The 11,275-nt window shown below is 35.6% G+C and overlaps 1 long non-coding RNA gene across 1 annotated transcript; it reads right to left on the reverse strand.

The window, feature by feature from the left end:
* Positions 1 to 5,797: 5,797 nt before the first annotated feature.
* On the reverse strand, positions 5,798 to 6,346 carry LOC129758612 (uncharacterized). The gene is made up of 2 exons (XR_008740025.1): positions 6,067 to 6,346; positions 5,798 to 5,998 (listed from the first exon to the last, which is right to left on the reverse strand). It is a non-coding gene; the product is annotated as an uncharacterized LOC129758612 (long non-coding RNA).
* Positions 6,347 to 11,275: the final 4,929 nt, after the last annotated feature.

The following is an 11,275-nucleotide window of genomic DNA, read 5'->3' on the forward strand; positions in this document are numbered from 1 at the left end:
CAAACGTCGTTTTGCTTATTGATAAATTTTATTTGAAAAGTTGATTTCCTGTGTTTTATACTTCAATCCTCGCTAAATTGGTTCAAGAACTTAAGTTCTAACATAATAAAAATCTATGCAGCAGAGTGACAGTACGATTGGCATGGAATTTAGAGGAGCTTTTCTTGTGACAATTTGCCAAATACCCCGAAATGGTCATAAAAGAAATAAGACACACGTTTTAATCCCTGCAGGGCTTTGAGGCGTTGACTGGATCTTCTCGGGTGATAAGCGCTCTACAGAATGGCATGGCAGTTGTGGAGCGGGCCTTGTCCACGTGTCTATCTCCATTCCAGTGTTATAAATTCCTTTCCACTGCTTTAGAAGTCTGTAATCGGTGCCGCAAGAGACTGTGCACCCTGTTACTGTTCGACTAGGAAGTGCTGGTTACTATATGTGACTCCCATAGCCATTTGAAATGTGCAGGAGATCATCCAAAGCATTTTGATTTGTGTATTGGCTGCCAATGTGGGGGGAAATATGAAACTGAAGTTAAAAAAGCAAAAGTAGTGCAAATTGGACTTACCCGGAAATAAATTACCTTATTTATACCACCGCGATAGCTAAAACTACTCTCACAACGATTGTCGTTTAAAAAACTATACATTAAATGTTAACAAAGCATTTTCTAAAAAAATGCAAAAGGTCGCTTAAACCACCACACCGAACTGTTGTCTTGCGACTATTTGCATGCACGGCAATCCGGTGGGATGCAAAAAGTCTTTAAACCCAAATTGCACTCGAAAATGAGAAAGTCATTATACGTCTTAATTTCAAATCATGTTCTAAAATTTATTTATTAATCAAATGAAACCAAATTTTTACCGGACCTAGAAAACATGTTTATCAATCATTTGCAATGATTACCTCGATTTTGTTTTTATTGGTTCATACGACCTAATCAAAACAAACTCTATAGATTTTGTTGTTCCGACTTTTACAATAATAAATTTTCAGTATCTTGAAACGTACCAATTAGTTAGGGCTAGGAAAAGCTACTCTACGTTTTGATTGCCCGGCTGGGCGTTCACTAATTTTGATCTCCTGGAGAATTCGCTGGGGGAACTTTTTTTCCCAAACTTCTGCTGATCGGGTGGAGCTATTGTGCAATAGGGACTTTACTGAAAGGCAAACTAGTCTTGATTGAAATTTTGAAAACCTGTAAATTTAAGGAACATCACTTTATGAAAATAATAGCACACAAACAACTGATTTTGATTGGACCATACATTTTAATTTTTATTGGATTTTTAGATCGTTAGACTTGATCTTTTTGCATGAAAACTTTTGATTTTAGTTTTAGAATATCATTTTATATATGCATGATTCTGCATTTTCTTTAATTCACTGTTAAATGAAATGAAATAAGGTAAGTACTTGCGCTTTTAGTTTCTTCTTTTATTTTCAGGATGATGCTGGACTCGTTGCGGCCGTGATGCTCGTTGGTCGACTCGTTGGGGGACCTCGATGAACAGGTAATGGCGGATGACGACGGAGTTAGAGAAGGATTCCAGGTAAGTTGCATGCGGTTCGGAATTGGTCGCCGTAGCCGACGGCTTCGACAGATTGGCCTATGTTGACGGAGGCCAGGTAGGTAACCGTTAGTTTAACGGTCCCATGCGACGAATTGACCTATGTTGACGGAGGTCAGCGTTTCTTAAAGTCCGGGGAGTGGTTCAATGTGCACTTTACACTGTAGGGTGTCTCACGGACAATTGAGTGAGCGTTCTAACTGAATTGGTCGGAATTTTACTAAAGAAGATAGCCCCCCAGGTCACACCATTGCACTAGAACCTCCCAAAATGTAACGGAAGTGGAGGTTTTTTTCACTGATCCCTCGACCTTTGTTGCACCCACACAGTTCACCGGTGTCACGAGGTACAATTGGTGTTTCTCGACACTGGGGAACGAACGGCTTCTTAGTCCACTACACTCGCGCTCACTCAACCGATAACCCGGGAAATTACTTCCGTGTAGGCATCCGGATTACCGTTGTTATACGGATTTTAACGGTTCGAAACGCGATCACTTGTAGCGTGTGATGTCGCAATCAACACTCACCCGGACTAGACTTTGTTAAAGAAGAGGCCTCGTTTGGGGTCCTTCGACCTATATATAGGTTTTAAGCTTCATCTTCTCTCTCTCTCATTTCCGCTTAAGTCCCAGTCCCCATCGATGACGTGTCCGTTGGTTGACAGGATCAATACAAAATTTGATTATGGTTGGTGTCTTATAATTCGATGTTTTTGTGGCATTTTATAGCACTTTTGAATTTGAATTTGAATTGTGATGTTCCATAGAATAATTAAATTGCGTATCCTAATAAATTCAAACATAGAAAAACTAGATCCTATCCTAAATAAATAAATAAATAAATAAGTGCATGCCAAAACAAATAAATTCATAGACAAACAAATAAATTTAATATTTCCTACACAAAAAGGAACAAACAAGAAAATTGATAAATAATTAAACTAACTAATTTCGACACCAACCTAGAGCTGCTAAATACAAGATGGTATGTATTTAGAAATTTACGGACAATAATAAAAAAAAACATAACAATATTTATAAATATCAAAATCAGTTGACCCGAGCAGCAAAGTTTAAATTGTAAACAGCAGAAGGCTGGTTACAATCTTCACCTAACTTTTTCCTTATTTTGATTGGCACTCGAAAAGTAACATATTTACGGATCATACGTTACAATTTCTAGTGTTTCTCACAGTCTTCATTTAAAGATTCACCAAAAAAAATAATTTTAAATTTTTTCTATCTTTTTGTATTTTTATTTTTAAATAAACGAACCTTTTTAAAAAATCAACTAAATTATGGGCCCTATTACATAAGACGAGTCACGAGTCATTTTACTCGAGTTAGCCATTTTGTTATTACAGTAGTCGAGTCGAGTCGAATTTCAGTCGAGTAGCTCAACTGAGTCGAGTGCTTGAAGGTTTGCTCAGCTGTTTCACTCGACTACCGTCATACGACATTTCTCTCGAATCGACAGTGACTGGAGTCGAGGCGAGTTACTCGACTCGTATTATGTAATAAGGCGTTCGATTTGTGTAAATCCGACCATCTGGAAGGTCAAAAGAGCTTTCAGAGCATATTTTCCATATACAATTTTACAAAAAATCAAATTTCGTGACGTGAATTCACTCATTTGCGCTGTTGTAACTCAGCTAGATTACAACCGATTTCTATAAAATTTAGTGTGTTAGAATCGTCTTATCATTTTCAAAAAACATATCATTATTTTATGTAGGAAAAAGTCAAAATTTTCTCGTAAAACTAAAAAGTTTCCTTTTTTTGTGACGCGAATTCACTCACTCAGAAAAATACTATTATACATGCCATAAGATTCTCTTATGAAGTGGCGCCATAAGAAAAATCAATGAAATTCATAAGATTATCTTATGACGCGAATGAATTCTGCAGATGAACACCTACTTCAATGAGAGGTTGTTGCTTTTCATAAGAGGGTCTTATAAAAACAGGATATGTCACGTTTGATGCGAAAAATTCAAAACAATTGATGTTAAAAATTTATTTTATTGTTCGCTAATTTGTTTGGTACATACATTTTGGTCACCATCAGAAGCACATCAATACCCGGTTCTAAAAGATTTGTTCGGCCGCATACGGTCCTTTGTTGACCTTGGGTTTTTCCCGTTCAACGTACTGAAAAGTAAATAAAAAAAAACAAATGAAAGTTTTCAAATATGTTTAACGATCACAAAAAATTAACTTCATTTCAAACTTACCATTAAGAACAATAAAATTAATAATTCCACAACTTCGTTTGACGATTGCAAAATGACTGATGGAATGGATGTGTTCATTATTTTTCCTCAATGCCGTTTCTTCTATTTTTCATAAGAAATTCGTATGAAAATTGAAAGAATTTCATAAGGCTCTTATGAAAAATTAGTTTGGACGCAAAAAAGGGGTTCATAAGACGTATCTTATGAAAACTATAATAAGAATTTGCCTGAGTGCTCATTTGCGACTGTTTTTGTCCGCTTTTCAAAACAACCGCATTGAATATAAACAAATTCTTTTTTCTACAAAATGAAGCAGTGTTTTTTGGCTTCAAAATGTTTAAAAAAATTTAAAAAAAAAAATCATCCATATATTTTAATAAATTGTTTTGTAAAACTTGTCAAAATAACCACTTTTCCAACAAAAAAATTGATTATCAAAATCATATAAAACATGTGTTAAATTTTTTTCCCCCTTTTTCCGTTGGTTTTGTGTGATTTGAATTATCAAAACTATAGACAAGTTTGAGATTTTTTGATACGTGAACGGGTAAAAATCCCATTTGAGCGGTACAAGCGCGTAGAATGTGTCATAAGATCGTTTATAAACTTCTTTCTAAGACCACCTGTATCCGCGGTCTGTTGTTGAGTCTAATCTGCACAAAATTTGGATCAACTACACTCAGAAAAATCCTATTAAGTATGCCATAAGATTCTCTTATGAAGTGGCGCCATAAGAAAAAATAATGAAATTCATAAGATTGTCTTATGATGGAAATGAACTCAAAGGATGAACACCGGTTTCAATGAGGGATTGTTGTTTTTCATAAGATATTCTTATGGGAAAAGAAAATTTCGCGTACAATAAAAATAATTCAAAATTGTTTTTCAAATCATTTTATTTTTGATAACAATGGTTTGCAGTAACATCATGGCGACAATCAGCAGCTCTTCAACACCCGTTTTATTGCCGCCTCAGCCTTTTGACTTCGCGCTTCTTATCGGTAGCCAATCTGAAAAGTAAATAAAAATTAAAATATATCTTTTAAGCTTACAAGTATTCTCAACCTTCATTAAAATTAAATGTCAACGAAAATTTACCATTTAGAATATCAGAATCAATCAGTGATTGAAGTCCTCACCAATTTTCTCATCAGAGGTATTCAAAATATACGCTCTGAGGCCTCGCATAGCTATACAGAAGACGATACATATACATTCATTCAAACCTCCCCCCATGAGGAGGATCTGCTCTGAGAGACACTATTCGTTTGCTGCCCCGAACGAACTCTCTCAACTTTCGGTTGCTACATGATGCATAAAGAAGACGAGGCACACATACTCATTTACGTTATTGAATTTGATGGACTCAAGCCGATAGCTGCGTTGAGGAGAACATCTTCAACCTCGCCGCAAAGGTTGAGGCAACAACGACAACAACCGAACACAGGCCCGCAACGTATGGAGCAAGGAGAGGGGAGGAAAAAGAAACGAAAACACTAGCTGCCTGCGTGCGGTTGCTGTGCAATAATAGCAACAGCAGAAAAACCTCGGGTATTCGATCCAGGCACAAACGAGGAGACTCGGGTTTGCTCTGCCTTTTGAATTCGGTTCCCTCAAGAATGTAACAGGAGATGAGTGAGAGCCATTCGTTTGGTTTTTTGGATTCGCTGCCTCGAATGTATACACGCTAGAAATTATTAAACCATTTATGTTTCAAAAATAACCATTTTTGACCTTTTCCCGGGAAATGTCATTTTATGAGTTCTCCATGAGAAGTCATAAAATGACTTCTCGGGGAGAAGTTCAAATATGGTTATTTTTTAACCGAATGCGATTCTGGAGGAGAAGTTGAAAAATGGTTATTTTTCAACCGAAATTCAAATGAGCTGCTTTTTTCGATTCATGAGGATTTGTCATAAAATTTTAAATAAAAATCGTCATTTTTCGTTCGCAAAATCAGTTTTTCGACATTTAAAAGAAACCAAGAAAGATTAGTGATAGTATTTAGTATTATTTTTATTGACATTTTTGAACAGTAGAAATCGAAGTCCTTCTGGGACGGACATTATTTTCGTGTTAGCGTTGTAGAGTCACTACAGACTGTTCCCTGAAGCTTGCTGTTGGGCTGTCGACGAGTGTCTTGATTGGGACCAAGTGTAGACGCTGCCGGAAGTGGTCCATGGACAGTGTTTCTAATAATGAGAAAAGAGATGGAAAATAAAATCAGATTATTTGAAAAAAAGATTAAGTTATAACTTACAAGTTCTTGTTATTCCTTTCCAAGCGAGGCTAGCCTTTTTAGAAATCTGCTCAAGGATGGGTTTGCATTATTCCGTTGTATTACTTAATTTGCTGCTGTAGTTTTTCCAACTATTTGAGCTGGGATGTTAGTGTTGCAGCAGATGTAGTTGGGAATATCCTACCGCGCTACCGAATGTACCATTTCCTCTATATCCGGGTGATGTTTTCCTATCATTCCTACCCACTTCAGCTCCCTCCGGATGGTACGGAAAATGACAGGACCAAAAAATTTTAACATTTGAACGAATTTTTGCTGTTTTCCGCACCAGGTCGAATACTGCTTCCGATTATTTAACCCCTGCGGGCTTTCCCTGTCCGAGGAAAACATAAATAAAGTATAAGGATCCTCAAATTTCGGCATCCTATTAATAGGAGTGAAAAAAAAAAAAAAACAACAGATTCATCAATCCAAATATTATTGAAGACTTACCTTTCTGGACCAGAGGATGTTCGTCGTTCCATTTTCACATCTATAAATGGCGCTAAATAAGCGAAAAATGTTAAATTTCTTATTTTTAACAGAAAATGCACCTGTGGCTGCAGAACCAATCACTTTCACAATGGCGTGAAGTACATATTTCTAAATTTTTCATTCATTTTTTGGTTTTCACATGAGAACTATCAAAATGGTTAAATTTCTTCCCAGAAAAATTCTTAAAAAATAACCATATTGAAAGTTTGTCATCAAAAACAATAAAATGGTTATTCTATAAACATAAATGGTTAGATAAAAATGAGCGTGTACTGCTCCTTGAAGGCGGGCCATGTTGAGAGTGTATGCATCATCGGTTTTGTCGTTTTCGCTGCCTCAAAGCAACCTTTGCTTCCGAGTAAAGCAGTGAGCGAGAGATGGTTGATCGACTCATGCTCAGCAAAATTCAATCACTGGAATCAATTGACATTGAAGAAACTTTACAATTGGTTAGTGCTTCTGACGACGATTAAATAGATGACTGGTGGAATGAATGTGTTCAGTATTTTTTCACAATGCCCTTTCTTCTATTTTTCATAAGAACATCGTATAAAAATTGAAAGAATTTCATAAGACTCTTATGAAAAACTATTTTACACTCTAAAAAGCGGTTCATAAGATGCATCTTATAAAAATTATAATAAGAATTTGCCTGAGTGTATGGATTTGGATCGACACTAAAAATGGCAATTCCATTAACTGTCAAACGGTTCAGGACAGCATTAAATTGGGACCGAATCTCATAAGCTTTGGACCAATCCTTATAACGGTTCTAAAAAAAAGTTGAGTTGAAACTGGTATAACAGACCACGGGTTGGGTCTAAACCAGGTGTTTGGACCACAGATACATGTGCTCTAAGTCGTATGATAATTCACCATGCAGTGTGTCTCAATTGAAACCAGTCAAATTTCTCATTAAAAACTTACATTGTTTTATGTATGAAAAGCCACGGAAAGCTTCCTGTCATGCGACAGTATTACAAAAAGTGTCAACATTTCTCTGGGACCATAACAATTAATTCAAGTTTATGAAGATATTAATCACCGTAATTTATGTTTGTTACTTTAATTTATCGGCCTTATCGGTGAAAAGTGATGTCCTTTTTGATATGATATGATATGAATTTTTTTAAAGATGGATAGAAGGTTAGATAAAATGAAAGGTGGTGAAAATGTGCGGGTAAAATTTATTTAGAAGCATTAGGCAGGAACAAATATCAAATTCTTCTTTTGTCACCCCCCCCCCCCCCTCCTTCGAAATTTCCTAAAACCTCGAAGGGGGGATAAAAAAAAGTTTGAAGTATTTTATGTAAATTTCAAAAAAAAATCAAATATCCCAAAGATAACAAGACCAAAAAACAAATTGTGGAAGATGGGAGTTATTTCACCTTTTATATTCTCCATTTTATTAAATCTTTCGTTGAAAAATTACTCGATTTATAAGTTTTGTGCAATGATATAGTATGCAATTTTGTTGTATGCAAGCTTACGTGCAATTTATTCCAATGTATTTGTTTTTGCATTATTTCTTATTAACTTCTAGTACCACTTTAGGTTTTTACATCACCTGTTTTTTCGCCTGCGAGTTTGAGTCCACGTTGAGTGTCGTAGATGTTCGGCAGCTAAGGTGAGTCGGTCGGCGTCGCGTTTTTCACCAGCAGCATAAAGGGGTGATGCAGTTATGCTGTCGGCCGAGGGAGCTCTCAAAAATACACACTGAAGATTCCTGTTCAGGAAATCCACTTTCGGTACAGCAGGGGAGAGGGCACGTGTAGCGTTATGCCCGGACCAAAACCTTCATTTGAAGGTTCTCCTTCAAAATGAATTCCATTAGCTTAATTTGGTTTTAGCTAATTTTTCAACAATAATGTTACCTGAATTGGTCGATTAACTCCGCACAGTGGACACTAATTTTAGCGATACGCTTTTGGCTTTTCTTCGGCACTACTTGTCACCTCAGAAGGACCACTAGAAATGAGACCTCTGAATTGGATTTGGCGGTTAAAGCCCACGTTTCCCTAACCTTAGTTCCCGTCATAACGTGTCGATTCCTGATTGGTTAATTTTCTTAATGTATGGTTGGACCCAAAATTTTATTATAGCGTTTGGCGCTAGTATCGCCTAAAAGAATCGAGGGATCTTAAAACAAGCTCAATTAATTTAAATTCAAATATTAAGGCTCTTTCTCGGAATTTTATTATCGTTATTTGTAACACTGTTACAAACTGTCCCATGTGGCGTTTGGGTCATTTTCACTTTGTTGCTGGAAACGGTCTATTTTAGTGTTAACTTTAAAATAAAAACACAAACAAGTATACTTTGTTCTGAGCTTATACGAAATTTTTATCAAGGTGGTTGTCGCTATGTTGATATTTCTACGCAAGAATTTCACACTAGATAAAATTATATGAAGAATGCAAATTTTATCAAAAAATTCTCTTAAGATGAGTTAAATCTGTTGAATATAATGTTATTCGCCGAAAAGAACACTAAAATAAAAGGCGGAATAGGAGCGACGAGCCTTCAGAGTTTAATTAAGAGAAATTTTCATAAAACACTTTTCGGTAGGCATTATTTACAGGAACCATACTCAACTATAAAAGATAAAGATAAAGAATAAAAAATAATCTTTAAATTTTTATGGGAGAAAAAGAAACAATACGAGATTTTAAAATGATAGACAAATTGTAGCCGTGTGATAGTTTTTCGTATAACTCGCATCGGTATGCGTTCTGATTCTACGCAAAAGTGTCACACGGAGCATCTTTGGCTCTAATTTGCTGTTTGTTGTAGGAAATGTATTTTTTTTTTGGCAGAAAATATTGTAAATGAAAACTGTCGGTGAGTTTTTAGTTCGAGAGAAAAATTGGAAAGATAGCTGAAATTTCAATTGCGTTTTTCTCGTTTGCTCGTTTTTTTCCCATGGGACAATCTTGCTTGGAACGGCAGTGCTACTCCAAGAAAGATTGCCCATTAGACTGAGTCGATTTAGGGTCATTTTTGAATTTCTCAAACATTGGGGTATAAAAAGCTTCGTTTTGGTTCAACACTCTTCCATGTTTTTTTTTTTCTCAATTTGACGTTTACATGAGTAAATTTGAACTTTCAGGTTTGTATTTGAAATTTGAATATATTGTACTGAAAAATCTGTATCATCGTTGTTTTTTCTGTGGATAAAATCCTGCTTATGGTTTTGGTGTCAATTTATGAATTGTCTAAAGGAAATTTTCCGCCAAACAATTTTAACGAAGACCTTAACTTCGTATCTTATTAGACAAAAAAAAGTCATAAGGTGTTGAATGGGGGCATATCTTTTGGCACTGAAAAACAATCAATTCAATTGACATTACTGCTGGGTGCCTAGCAAGGTATTGCATGACTGTTTTTCAATGCCAAAAGACATATCCCTGTTAAACAGATACTAACTTTGTTGCCTAATAAGATACGAAGTTACGGTCTTGGACAAAGTTGTTCAGCGAAAAATTTTCTTTAGAGAATGTATAGATTGTCACCAAAAACATTAACAGGCTCGGTTCTACAGAAAAAAAATAATAATGTTGATTTTTTTGTACAAAATCTAGATTTTTTTTAAAATTCGTCACTTAAAAATTTTGCAAAAACCATGGATGAGTTTTGAATCATAACAAAGCTTTTTAGACCCCAGAGTTTGAGAAATGACCCCAAATCGACTCAGTCTATTGCCCATATAGAAAAGGGCAGTAGAAAAAAACGCGATTGAAATCTTAACAGTTTTTTCAATATTTTTCTTAAACTAAAATTCCTCCGATAATTTAACAGTAGGTGACAAATAGTTCAAGTTTACAAATTAACAAAGTAATCTGTCAATAAAATTACAAGTTATAGCCAAATATGCTTTGAGTGACATTTTTGTGTAGAATCTGAACGCTTAGGGGTAAAAGTTTTTACGCAAAACTGTCACTTGGCTATATTTTTTTCCTTTAAATGCTCGTATTATGTCTGTTTTGCAAATTTTGGGTAGGTATTTTCACTTTTTCTTTCAGTTATCCAACCAAATCCGGTTTTTAGAAAAATCTCCTTTTTTCATAGAATTTTGTCATTCTCGCGTAAAAACATAATTCATAATCATTGATGAAAAATTCGGTTAAGCTCAAGACAAAGGATACTTGCTCGTATTTTATTCAAAAGTTAACACAAAAAAAAGACCGTGTCCAGCGAAAAAGTGAAAATGACCCATAAGTCACTATGGCGTAGAACGATCTTTTAGGTCTCCCTCCCTCTACGAACCATCGGTCATGGAAGTTTTCGAAGTCGATTCGAAGGCTAAGCCACCTATGCTATGCAGCACCATACGATGGTCAAACCATACATAACATTGGATTTTAAGTGGCGTCCCACAGCAATAATGAGCACTACAATTTTCATGCATGGTTTGCAAAGCGATGCCAAATTTTGCTTATTTTGAGAGTGAGTGTGAGAGTGAGAGTATGTTGATGCCAAATTTTGGTATAGTAGATAATTCGATGCCTTATATTGGAGTTATTGTGCTCTCAAAGCGTTTGAAAAACTAGGTATCGTTTGGGTTTCAAAATGAGCCAAATAGGTAATCAGAATTTAGCATTTTCAAACTAGTACACACACGGAAAACACGACTAGTTCTGTTGAAGTTCAGAATGTAAGAGACTGGTTATTTTATTCAGTTATCAATACAGAGACT

Source organism: Uranotaenia lowii, chromosome 3 (assembly GCF_029784155.1).
Source record: "Uranotaenia lowii strain MFRU-FL chromosome 3, ASM2978415v1, whole genome shotgun sequence".
Lineage (NCBI taxonomy): Eukaryota > Metazoa > Arthropoda > Insecta > Diptera > Culicidae > Uranotaenia > Uranotaenia lowii.